The 14,096-nt window shown below is 35.0% G+C and overlaps 1 protein-coding gene across 1 annotated transcript in view; it reads right to left on the bottom strand.

Moving 5' to 3' along the window:
• Positions 1-14,096, bottom strand: part of dgkaa (diacylglycerol kinase, alpha a) — a 132,903-nt gene that overhangs the window by 7,952 nt on the left and 110,855 nt on the right. The window lies entirely within an intron of this gene.

Below are 14,096 nucleotides of genomic sequence, written 5' to 3'. Positions count from 1 at the left end.
ATTTACACATATACACACACATAACACTCATTGTTGAGTTAAGGGTTGAATTGTCCATCCTTGTTCTATTCTCTGTCACTATTTGAGAACACACACATTATACAAATATACATTATAAAATCAATAAGAAAACGGGAGCTCTAATTTGGGAGTCTGAATTAGGATCAGAAGTTCCTATATAAACATTGCGCACTCACGTCGCCTTTTTGTATTTGATTACTGCAGCTGTGCACTGGATTCATTCACAAATACAAACTACAACTCGACACTAGTGATGGGTTGATGAGGCGTCATGAAGCGTTTCGACACATTGCAAAACTGTATTGATACTGTGTCGATACTGTGTCACTAAATACTGACATCTGCTGGACATTAAAAATCCCTACAGGCAACCTATGGACCGACTCAACTGACACTGATTTTATGCCCGAGTACAGGGGTCACCAACCTTTTTGAAACCAAAAACTACTTCTTGGGTACTGATTAATGCGAAGGGCTACCAGTTTGATACACACTTAAATAAATAAATATATTGTCATTTGTAAGTTACACGTAAGTGTGATTTAAACAAGAATAGCTAAATAAATAAATGTATATTAAAAAAATGGGTATTTCTGTCTGTCATTCCGTCGTACATTTTTTTCCCTTTTACGGAAGGTTTTTTGTAGAGAATAAATGATGAAAAAAACACTAAATTGAACGGTTTAAAAGAGGAGAAAACACGAAAAAAATTAAAATAAAATTTTGAAACATAGTTTATCTTCATTTTCGACTCTTTAAAATTCAAAATTCAACAGACAAAAAGAAGAGAAAAACTAGCTAATTTGAATCTTTTTGAAAAAAAAAAAAAAAAAATTTTATGGAACATCATTAGTAATTTTTCCTGATTAAGATACATTTTAGAATTTTGATGACATGTTTTAAATTGGTTAAAATCCAATCTGCACTTTGTTAGAATATTTAACAAATTGGACCAAGCTATATTTCTAACAAAGACAAATCAGTATTTCTTCTAGATTTTCCAGAACAAAAATTTTAAAAGAAATTCAAAATACTTTGAAATAAGATTTAAATTTGATTCTACAGATTTTCTAGATTTGCCAGAATAATTTTTTGGAATTTTAATCATAGTAAGTTTGAAGAAATATTTCACAAATATTCTTCGTCGAAAAACCAGAAGCTAAAATATTTATTATTCTTTACAATAAAAAAAAAAAATTTACTTGAAAAACTAGCTAAATTGTCAGGAAAGAAGAGGAAGAAATTTAAAAGGTAAAAAGGTATATTTGTTTAAAAATCCTAAAATCATTTTTAAGGTTGTATTTTTTCTCTAAAATTGTATTTCTAAAAGTAATAAGAAGCAAAGTAAAAAATAAATGAATTTATTTAAACAAGTGAAGACCCATCCATCCATCCATTTCCTACCGCTTATTCCAAGTGAAGACCAAGTCTTTAAAAGATTTTCTTGGATTTTCAAATTCTATTTGAGTTTTGTCTCTTTTAGAATTAAAAATGTCGAGCAAAGCGAGACCAGCTTGCTAGTAAAAAAATAAAATTTAAAAAATAGAGGCAGCTCACTGGTAAGTGCTGCTCTTTGAGCTATTTTTAGAACAGGCCAGCGGGCGACTGATCTGGTCCTTACGGGCTACCTGGTGACCGCGGGCACCGCGTTGGTGACCCCTGCCCTAGTATATACAATAATATAAACCAAGTCATTGTATTTCATTTAGGATTATTACATATCTTCATTTAAATAAAAATATATTTTTATCTTTTTTAGATACGGTCAATAAATAATGTGAACATGTATCATAACATGGAAATCTAAGAGAACGTGTTGTGGATGATTGTGGACTGGGAATGTTTTTAATTTTATTTTTTTACACATTTTTATTAAAAAAAAAAAGTTTTTCCGACGTATTACATTTTAGACGATTTCTCTTAGTTATTATTTCTCCGGCTGTAGAAAAGACCCGCTCACAGGGCACAGAGGAGGCGTCAGTGCGACACAGTTCGCGTATCGGTCACGTGACCAAAACAGCTCATGATCGGTCACGTGACTTTCTAAAAGCGGTACGCGCACCGACACAGGGTTTTGCTCTATGAGCTCGACGCATGCGCCGATGCATCGGTGTTGCCGGACCCATCACTAATCGACACAGTATCAATACAGTTTTGCAATGTGTCGAAACGCTTCATGACGCCTCATCAACCCATCCCTAGCACAAAAGCTAACTGTCGACAAGAAACAAAAAACACTTACTGTGACACGAAGGAACTATGACAAGAGCAGAGTGAACAAAAGTAGACAGAGCTACAACAACAATTATTATGACAGGTAGTAGTGACAACTAGTGATGGGTCCGGCAACACCGATGCATCGGCGCATGCGTCGAGCTCATAGAGCAAAACCCTGTGTCGGTTTTAGAAAGTCACGTGACCGATCATGAGCTGTTTTGGTCACGTGACCGATACGCCAACTGTGTCGCTCTGACGCCTGCGCGCCAAACTGTGTTTTTATAAGGAAGCGCATCTGTCAACGCCATGCTGCTGCCAACAGAATCGTCGCACTTCTGTCGTTGGTCATTTCTAATTTATCGTCGTCGGAGATCATGGAGCAGCCTCGAGAAAAAAGAAAGATTTCCGTCGTGTGTGAATATTTTGATCATATATCGGAAAAAAATTTATTTGTGTTAATTTCCTTGTCGTTTCATCCTCTTCTCTCAAAGTTTCCACTTGATCTATTAGAATTCAAAATCTCTTCAAAATGATTCTTAGATTACTATTCATATTTTCTGCAGGTTAAATGTCTCATTTGTACGACAGAATTGTCGTACATTAACAAATCCACCTCCTCAATGCTGTCAGTCGGAGAAATAATAACTAAGAGAAATCGTCTAAAATTTAATACGTTGGAAAAACGTTTTTTTTAAATAAAAATGTGTAAAAAAAAAAAACCAAAAAAACATTCCCAGTCCACAAGCATCCTCATTCACAACACGTTATCTTAGATTTCCATGATACATGTTCACATTATTTATTGACTGTATCTAAAAAAGATAAAAATCTATTTTTATTTAAGTGAAAATATGAAATAATTAGGGATGTCCGATAATGGCTTTTTGCCAATATTCCGATATTGCCCAACTCTTTAATTACCAATACCAATATCAACCGATACCGATATCAACCACTATATACAGTCGTGGATTTAACACATTATTATGCCTAATATGGACAACCAGGTATGGTGAAGATGAGGTACTTTTTAAAAAAAATTAATAAAATAAAATAAGTTAAATAAATTAAAAACATTTTCTTGAATAAAAAAGAGTTCAACAATATAAAAACAGTTACATAGAAACTAGTAATGAATGAAAATGAGTAAAATGAAGTGTTAAAGGTTAGTACTATTAGTGGACCAGCAGCACGCACAATCATGTGTGCTTACGGACTGTATCCCTTGCAGACTGTATTGATATATATTGATATATAATGTAGGAACCACAATATTAATAACAGAAAGAAACAACCCTTTTGTGTCAATGAGTGTGAATGAGTGTAAATGTGGGAGGGAGATTGTTTGGGTTGGTGCACTAATTGTAAGTGTATCTTGTGTTTTTTATGTTGATTTAAAAAGAAAAAAAAAAAAAAAACAAAAAAAAAAAACGATACCGATAATTAAAAAAACGATACCGATAATTTCCGATATTACATTTTAATGCATTTATCTCTAGAAATAATCCTAAATGAAATACAATGACTTAGTTTATATTATTGTATATACTAGGGCATAAAATCAGTGTCAGTTGAGTCGGTCCATAGGTTGCCTGTAGGGATTTTTAATGTCCAGCAGATGTCAGTATTTAGTGACACAGTATCGACACAGTATCAATACAGTTTTGCAATGTGTCGAAACGCTTCATGACGCCTCATCAACCCATCACTAGTGACAACAAGTATTAGCGACAATGACAATAATCCAGCCGTGACTGGAGGGTAGGGCAGGTATAAATAGCAGCTGGCTGATTGACACCAGGTGTGGCCAGGTGCCAATCAGCCACAGCTGAGGGGACACAGCACTTAGGGAGACAAACAGGAAACAGAACCAAAACAAGAGCGCTGACAGGAAATACTACACACATAGAGGAAAAACTAAAACACAACCAAATTGTCAGGGGCAATTCTGACACCTTGTAGCCAGTTCAGTTTTAGTTTTGTTCTGCATAGCCTTCCCTAAGCTTCAATGCCTTTTCTTAGCGGCACTCACCTTTTGTTTGTTTTTGGTTTAAGCATTAGACACCTTTTTACCTGCATGCTGCCTCCCGCTGTTTCCGACATCTACAAAGCAAATAGCTACCTGCTGCCACCTACTGATATGGAAGAGTATTACACGGTTACTCTGCCGAGCTCTAGACAGCACCGACACTCAACAACACATCATTTGCAGACTATAATCACTGCTTGGCAGAACATATGTTTTACCCCAAATAGGTGAAATCTAATCGACACAAGTCGGTTAGCCACAAATTTAAAAGAAAATGTAATCTTTAATTACACACGTTAGTGAAAACGTTTATTACTCATTTATTTATTCGCTCTCCAAGCTCGTTAACGAAAATATGGCGTGCCGCTATTTTTATACTTTTATTTGAGCAACTTTTTGTCTTTTGAATCACAACAAAGCATTCCCCCCACAACAAAACACAAATGGTAAAGTCCTGTCTGTCTAATGCTAACGTCCAAGAGCCAAGGAGTAGCCTGCTAGCTAATGTACAGAAAAACTAACACAAATATGCTGCCTCAAAAATGTTTTTTTTTTACTTTTATTTGAGCATTTTTTTGCGCTTTGAATTGACAGAAGCATTCCCCCCCAAAATGAAACGCAAAAATTAAAGTCCTGCCTGTCTAATGCTAACGTACAAAAACCATAGAGTAGCCTGCTGGCTAATGTACAGAAAAACTAACACAAATATTGCGCCTCAAAAATATTTTTTTAGTTTTATTTGAGGAACTTTTTGCACTTTGAATTGACAGAAGCATTCCCCTAAAAATGGCAAAGTCCGGTCTGTCTAATGCTAACGTCCAAGAGCCAAGGAGTAGCCTGCTAGCTAATGTACAGAAAAAGTAACAAAAATATTGCGCCTCAAAAAAAAAATTTTTTAACTTTTATTTGAGCATTTTTTTGCGCTTTGAATTGACAGAAGCATTCCCCCAAAAATGAAACACAAAAATTAAAGTCCTGCCTGTCTAATGCTAACGTCCAAGAGCCAAGGAGTAGCCTGCTAGCTAATGTACAGAAAAACTAACAAAAATATTGCGCCTCAAAAATATTTTTTTTACTTTTATTTGAGCATTTTTTTGCGCTTTGAATTGACAGAAGCATTCCCCCAAAAATGAAACACAAAAATTAAAGTCCTGCCTGTCTAATGCTAACGTACAAAAACCATGGAGTAGCCTGCTAGCTAATGTACAGAAAAACTAACACAAATATTGCGCCTCAAAAATATTTTTTTAGTTTTATTTGAGGAACTTTTTGCACTTTGAATTGACAGAAGCATTCCCCTAAAAATGGCAAAGTCCGGTCTGTCTAATGCTAACGTCCAAGAGCCAAGGAGTAGCCTGCTAGCTAATGTACAGAAAAACTAACAAAAATATGCTGCCTCAAAAATTGTTTTTTTTAACTTTTATTTGAGCATTTTTTTTGCGCTTTGAATTCACAGAAGCATTCCCCCAAAAATGAAACACAAAAATTAAAGTCCTGTCTGTCTAATGCGAACGTACAAAAACCATGGAGTAGCCTGCTGGCTAATGTACAGAAAAACTAACACAAATATTGCGCCTCAAAAATATTTTTTTAGTTTTATTTGAGGAACTTTTTGCACTTTGAATTGACAGAAGCATTCCCCTAAAAATGGCAAAGTCCGGTCTGTCTAATGCTAACGTCCAAGAGCCAAGGAGTAGCCTGCTAGCTAATGTACAGAAAAAGTAACAAAAATATTGCGCCTCAAAAAATTTTTTTTTTAACTTTTATTTGAGCATTTTTTTTGCGCTTTGAATTGACAGAAGCATTCCCCCAAAAATGAAACACAAAAATTAAAGTCCTGCCTGTCTAATGCTAACGTACAAAAACCATGGAGTAGCCTGCTGGCTAATGTACAGAAAAACTAACAAAAATATTGCGCCTCAAAAATAATTTTTTTTACTTTTATTTGAGCATTTTTTTGCGCTTTGAATTGACAGAAGCATTCCCCCAAAAATGAAACACAAAAATTAAAGTCCTGCCTGTCTAATGCTAACGTACAAAAACCATGGAGTAGCCTGCTGGCTAATGTACAGAAAAACTAACACAAATATTGCGCCTCAAAAATATTTTTTTAGTTTTATTTGAGGAACTTTTTGCACTTTGAATTGACAGAAGCATTCCCCTAAAAATGGCAAAGTCCGGTCTGTCTAATGCTAACGTCCAAGAGCCAAGGAGTAGCCTGCTAGCTAATGTACAGAAAAAGTAACAAAAATATTGCGCCTCAAAAATTGTTTTTTTAAACTTTTATTTGAGCATTTTTTTGCGCTTTGAATTGACAGAAGCATTCCCCCAAAAATGAAACACAAAAATTAAAGTCCTGCCTGTCTAATGCTAACGTACAAAAACCATGGAGTAGCCTGCTGGCTAATGTACAGAAAAACTAACACAAATATTGGGCCTCAAAAATATTTTTTTAGTTTTATTTTGAGGAACTTTTTGCACTTTGAATTGACAGAAGCATTCCCCTAAAAATGGCAAAGTCCGGTCTGTCTAATGCTAACGTCCAAGAGCCAAGGAGTAGCCTGCTAGCTAATGTACAGAAAAACTAACACAAATATTGCGCCTCAAAAATTGTTTTTTTTAACTTTTATTTGAGCATTTTTTTGCGCTTTGAATTGACAGAAGCATTCCCCCCAAAAATGAAACGCAAAAATTAAAGTCCTGCCTGTCTAATGCTAACGTACAAAAACCATAGAGTAGCCTGCTGGCTAATGTACAGAAAAACTAACAAAAATATTGCGCCTCAAAAATATATTTTTTACTATTATTTGAGGAACTTTTTGCACTTTGAATTGACAGAAGCATTCCCCTAAAAATGAAACACAAATGGCAAAGTCCTGTCTGTCTAATGCTAACGTCCAAGAGCCAAGGAGTAGCCTGCTAGCTAATGTACAGAAAAAGTAACAAAAATATTGCGCCTCAAAAATTGTTTTTTTTAACTTTTATTTGAGCATTTTTTTTGCGCTTTGAATTGACAGAAGCATTCCCCCAAAAATGAAACACAAAAATTTAAGTCCTGCCTGTCTAATGCTAACGTACAAAAACCATGGAGTAGCCTGCTGGCTAATGTACAGAAAAACTAACACAAATATTGCGCCTCAAAAATATTTTTTTAGTTTTATTTGAGGAACTTTTTGCACTTTGAATTGACAGAAGCATTCCCCTAAAAATGGCAAAGTCCGGTCTGTCTAATGCTAATGTCCAAGAGCCAAGGAGTAGCCTGCTAGCTAATGTACAGAAAAACTAACAAAAATATTGCGCCTCTAAAATTGTTATTTTTAACTTTTATTTGAGCATTTTTTTGCGCTTTGAATTGACAGAAGCATTCCCCCAAAAATGAAACACAAAAATTAAAGTCCTGCCTGTCTAATGCTAACGTACAAAAACCAAGGAGTAGCCTGCTGGCTAATGTACAGAAAAACTAACACAAATATTGCGCCTCAAAAATATTTTTTTAGTTTTATTTGAGGAACTTTTTGCACTTTGAATTGACAGAAGCATTCCCCTAAAAATGGCAAAGTCCGGTCTGTCTAATGCTAACGTCCAAGAGCCAAGGAGTAGCCTGCTAGCTAATGTACAGAAAAAGTAACAAAAATATTGCGCCTCAAAAATTGTTTTTTTAAACTTTTATTTGAGCATTTTTTTGCGCTTTGAATTGACAGAAGCATTCCCCCAAAAATGAAACACAAAAATTAAAGTCCTGCCTGTCTAATGCTAACGTACAAAAACCATGGAGTAGCCTGCTGGCTAATGTACAGAAAAACTAACACAAATATTGGGCCTCAAAAATATTTTTTTAGTTTTATTTTGAGGAACTTTTTGCACTTTGAATTGACAGAAGCATTCCCCTAAAAATGGCAAAGTCCGGTCTGTCTAATGCTAACGTCCAAGAGCCAAGGAGTAGCCTGCTAGCTAATGTACAGAAAAACTAACACAAATATTGCGCCTCAAAAATTGTTTTTTTTAACTTTTATTTGAGCATTTTTTTGCGCTTTGAATTGACAGAAGCATTCCCCCCAAAAATGAAACGCAAAAATTAAAGTCCTGCCTGTCTAATGCTAACGTACAAAAACCATAGAGTAGCCTGCTGGCTAATGTACAGAAAAACTAACAAAAATATTGCGCCTCAAAAATATATTTTTTACTATTATTTGAGGAACTTTTTGCACTTTGAATTGACAGAAGCATTCCCCTAAAAATGAAACACAAATGGCAAAGTCCTGTCTGTCTAATGCTAACGTCCAAGAGCCAAGGAGTAGCCTGCTAGCTAATGTACAGAAAAAGTAACAAAAATATTGCGCCTCAAAAATTGTTTTTTTTAACTTTTATTTGAGCATTTTTTTTGCGCTTTGAATTGACAGAAGCATTCCCCCAAAAATGAAACACAAAAATTTAAGTCCTGCCTGTCTAATGCTAACGTACAAAAACCATGGAGTAGCCTGCTGGCTAATGTACAGAAAAACTAACACAAATATTGCGCCTCAAAAATATTTTTTTAGTTTTATTTGAGGAACTTTTTGCACTTTGAATTGACAGAAGCATTCCCCTAAAAATGGCAAAGTCCGGTCTGTCTAATGCTAATGTCCAAGAGCCAAGGAGTAGCCTGCTAGCTAATGTACAGAAAAACTAACAAAAATATTGCGCCTCTAAAATTGTTATTTTTAACTTTTATTTGAGCATTTTTTTGCGCTTTGAATTGACAGAAGCATTCCCCCAAAAATGAAACACAAAAATTAAAGTCCTGCCTGTCTAATGCTAACGTACAAAAACCAAGGAGTAGCCTGCTGGCTAATGTACAGAAAAACTAACACAAATATTGCGCCTCAAAAATATTTTTTTAGTTTTATTTGAGGAACTTTTTGCACTTTGAATTGACAGAAGCATTCCCCTAAAAATGGCAAAGTCCGGTCTGTCTAATGCTAACGTCCAAGAGCCAAGGAGTAGCCTGCTAGCTAAAGTACAGAAAAAGTAACAAAAATATTGCGCCTCAAAAAAAAAATGTTTTAACTTTTATTTGAGCATTTTTTTTGTGCTTTGAATTGACAGAAGCATTCCCCCAAAAATGAAACACAAAAATTAAAGTCCTGCCTGTCTAATGCTAACGTACAAAAACCATGGAGTAGCCTGCTGGCTAATGTACAGAAAAACTAACAAAAATATTGCGCCTCAAAAATAATTTTTTTTACTTTTATTTGAGCATTTTTTTGCGCTTTGAATTGACAGAAGCATTCCCCCAAAAATGAAACACAAAAATTAAAGTCCTGCCTGTCTAATGCTAACGTACAAAAACCATGGAGTAGCCTGCTGGCTAATGTACAGAAAAACTAACACAAATATTGCGCCTCAAAAATATTTTTTTAGTTTTATTTGAGGAACTTTTTGCACTTTGAATTGACAGAAGCATTCCCCTAAAAATGGCAAAGTCCGGTCTGTCTAATGCTAACGTCCAAGAGCCAAGGAGTAGCCTGCTAGCTAATGTACAGAAAAAGTAACAAAAATATTGCGCCTCAAAAATTGTTTTTTTAAACTTTTATTTGAGCATTTTTTTGCGCTTTGAATTGACAGAAGCATTCCCCCAAAAATGAAACACAAAAATTAAAGTCCTGCCTGTCTAATGCTAACGTACAAAAACCATGGAGTAGCCTGCTGGCTAATGTACAGAAAAACTAACACAAATATTGGGCCTCAAAAATATTTTTTTAGTTTTATTTTGAGGAACTTTTTGCACTTTGAATTGACAGAAGCATTCCCCTAAAAATGGCAAAGTCCGGTCTGTCTAATGCTAACGTCCAAGAGCCAAGGAGTAGCCTGCTAGCTAATGTACAGAAAAACTAACACAAATATTGCGCCTCAAAAATTTTTTTTTTTAACTTTTATTTGAGCATTTTTTTGCGCTTTGAATTGACAGAAGCATTCCCCCCAAAAATGAAACGCAAAAATTAAAGTCCTGCCTGTCTAATGCTAACGTACAAAAACCATAGAGTAGCCTGCTGGCTAATGTACAGAAAAACTAACAAAAATATTACGCCTCAAAAATATATTTTTTACTATTATTTGAGGAACTTTTTGCACTTTGAATTGACAGAAGCATTCCCCTAAAAATGAAACACAAATGGCAAAGTCCTGTCTGTCTAATGCTAACGTCCAAGAGCCAAGGAGTAGCCTGCTAGCTAATGTACAGAAAAAGTAACAAAAATATTGCGCCTCAAAAATGGTTTTTTTTAACTTTTATTTGAGCATTTTTTTTGCGCTTTGAATTGACAGAAGCATTCCCCCAAAAATGAAACACAAAAATTAAAGTCCTGCCTGTCTAATGCTAACGTACAAAAACCATGGAGTAGCCTGCTGGCTAATGTACAGAAAAACTAACACAAATATTGCGCCTCAAAAATATTTTTTTAGTTTTATTTGAGGAACTTTTTGCACTTTGAATTGACAGAAGCATTCCCCTAAAAATGGCAAAGTCCGGTCTGTCTAATGCTAACGTCCAAGAGCCAAGGAGTAGCCTGCTAGCTAATGTACAGAAAAACTAACAAAAATATTGCGCCTCAAAAATTTTTTTTTTTACTTTTATTTGAGCATTTTTTTTGCGCTTTGAATTAACAGAAGCATTCCCCCAAAAATGAAACACAAAAATTAAAGTCCTGTCTGTCTAATGCGAACGTACAAAAACCATGGAGTAGCCTGCTGGCTAATGTACAGAAAAACTAACACAAATATTGCGCCTCAAAAATATTTTTTTAGTTTTATTTGAGGAACTTTTTGCACTTTGAATTGACAGAAGCATTCCCCTAAAAATGGCAAAGTCCGGTCTGTCTAATGCTAATGTCCAAGAGCCAAGGAGTAGCCTGCTAGCTAATGTACAGAAAAACTAACAAAAATATTGCGCCTCTAAAATTGTTATTTTTAACTTTTATTTGAGCATTTTTTTGCGCTTTGAATTGACAGAAGCATTCCCCCAAAAATGAAACACAAAAATTAAAGTCCTGCCTGTCTAATGCTAACGTACAAAAACCAAGGAGTAGCCTGCTGGCTAATGTACAGAAAAACTAACACAAATATTGCGCCTCAAAAATATTTTTTTAGTTTTATTTGAGGAACTTTTTGCACTTTGAATTGACAGAAGCATTCCCCTAAAAATGGCAAAGTCCGGTCTGTCTAATGCTAACGTCCAAGAGCCAAGGAGTAGCCTGCTAGCTAATGTACAGAAAAAGTAACAAAAATATTGCGCCTCAAAAAAAAATTTTTTTAACTTTTATTTGAGCATTTTTTTTGCGCTTTGAATTGACAGAAGCATTCCCCCAAAAATGAAACACAAAAATTAAAGTCCTGCCTGTCTAATGCTAACGTACAAAAACCATGGAGTAGCCTGCTGGCTAATGTACAGAAAAACTAACAAAAATATTGCGCCTCAAAAATAATTTTTTTTACTTTTATTTGAGCATTTTTTTGCGCTTTGAATTGACAGAAGCATTCCCCCAAAAATGAAACACAAAAATTAAAGTCCTGCCTGTCTAATGCTAACGTACAAAAACCATGGAGTAGCCTGCTGGCTAATGTACAGAAAAACTAACACAAATATTGCGCCTCAAAAATATTTTTTTAGTTTTATTTGAGGAACTTTTTGCACTTTGAATTGACAGAAGCATTCCCCTAAAAATGGCAAAGTCCGGTCTGTCTAATGCTAACGTCCAAGAGCCAAGGAGTAGCCTGCTAGCTAATGTACAGAAAAAGTAACAAAAATATTGCGCCTCAAAAATTGTTTTTTTAAACTTTTATTTGAGCATTTTTTTGCGCTTTGAATTGACAGAAGCATTCCCCCAAAAATGAAACACAAAAATTAAAGTCCTGCCTGTCTAATGCTAATGTACAAAAACCATGGAGTAGCCTGCTGGCTAATGTACAGAAAAACTAACACAAATATTGGGCCTCAAAAAATTTTTTTAGTTTTATTTTGAGGAACTTTTTGCACTTTGAATTTACAGAAGCATTCCCCTAAAAATGGCAAAGTCCGGTCTGTCTAATGCTAACGTCCAAGAGCCAAGGAGTAGCCTGCTAGCTAATGTACAGAAAAACTAACACAAATATTGCGCCTCAAAAATTGTTTTTTTTAACTTTTATTTGAGCATTTTTTTGCGCTTTGAATTGACAGAAGCATTCCCCCCAAAAATGAAACGCAAAAATTAAAGTCCTGCCTGTCTAATGCTAACGTACAAAAACCATAGAGTAGCCTGCTGGCTAATGTACAGAAAAACTAACAAAAATATTGCGCCTCAAAAATATATTTTTTACTATTATTTGAGGAACTTTTTGCACTTTGAATTGACAGAAGCATTCCCCTAAAAATGAAACACAAATGGCAAAGTCCTGTCTGTCTAATGCTAACGTCCAAGAGCCAAGGAGTAGCCTGCTAGCTAATGTACAGAAAAAGTAACAAAAATATTGCGCCTCAAAAATTGTTTTTTTTAACTTTTATTTGAGCATTTTTTTTGCGCTTTGAATTGACAGAAGCATTCCCCCAAAAATGAAACACAAAAATTAAAGTCCTGCCTGTCTAATGCTAACGTACAAAAACCATGGAGTAGCCTGCTGGCTAATGTACAGAAAAACTAACACAAATATTGTGCCTCAAAAATATTTTTTTAGTTTTATTTGAGGAACTTTTTGCACTTTGAATTGACAGAAGCATTCCCCTAAAAATGGCAAAGTCCGGTCTGTCTAATGCTAACGTCCAAGAGCCAAGGAGTAGCCTGCTAGCTAATGTACAGAAAAACTAACAAAAATATTGCGCCTCAAAAATTGTTTTTTTTAACTTTTATTTGAGCATTTTTTTTGCGCTTTGAATTCACAGAAGCATTCCCCCAAAAATGAAACACAAAAATTAAAGTCCTGTCTGTCTAATGCTAACGTACAAAAACCATGGAGTAGCCTGCTGGCTAATGTACAGAAAAACTAACACAAATATTGCGCCTCAAAAATATTTTTTTAGTTTTATTTGAGGAACTTTTTGCACTTTGAATTGACAGAAGCATTCCCCTAAAAATGGCAAAGTCCGGTCTGTCTAATGCTAATGTCCAAGAGCCAAGGAGTAGCCTGCTAGCTAATGTACAGAAAAACTAACAAAAATATTGCGCCTCTAAAATTGTAATTTTTAACTTTTATTTGAGCATTTTTTTGCGCTTTGAATTGACAGAAGCATTCCCCCAAAAATGAAACACAAAAATTAAAGTCCTGCCTGTCTAATGCTAACGTACAAAAACCATGGAGTAGCCTGCTGGCTAATGTACAGAAAAACTAACACAAATATTGCGCCTCAAAAATATTTTTTTAGTTTTATTTGAGGAACTTTTTGCACTTTGAATTGACAGAAGCATTCCCCTAAAAATGGCAAAGTCCGGTCTGTCTAATGCTAACGTCCAAGAGCCAAGGAGTAGCCTGCTAGCTAATGTACAGAAAAAGTAACAAAAATATTGCGCCTCAAAAATTGTTTTTTTAAACTTTTATTTGAGCATTTTTTTGCGCTTTGAATTGACAGAAGCATTCCCCCAAAAATGAAACACAAAAATTAAAGTCCTGCCTGTCTAATGCTAACGTACAAAAACCATGGAGTAGCCTGCTGGCTAATGTACAGAAAAACTAACACAAATATTGGGCCTCAAAAATATTTTTTTAGTTTTATTTTGAGGAACTTTTTGCACTTTGAATTGACAGAAGCATTCCCCTAAAAATGGCAAAGTCCGGTCTGTCTAATGCTAACGTCCAAGAGCCAAGGAGTAGCCTGCTAGCTAAT

Source organism: Nerophis lumbriciformis, linkage group LG01, assembly GCF_033978685.3.
Source record: "Nerophis lumbriciformis linkage group LG01, RoL_Nlum_v2.1, whole genome shotgun sequence".
NCBI classification, from domain to species: domain Eukaryota; kingdom Metazoa; phylum Chordata; class Actinopteri; order Syngnathiformes; family Syngnathidae; genus Nerophis; species Nerophis lumbriciformis.
This window is presented reverse-complemented; position numbering and strand designations above follow the sequence as displayed.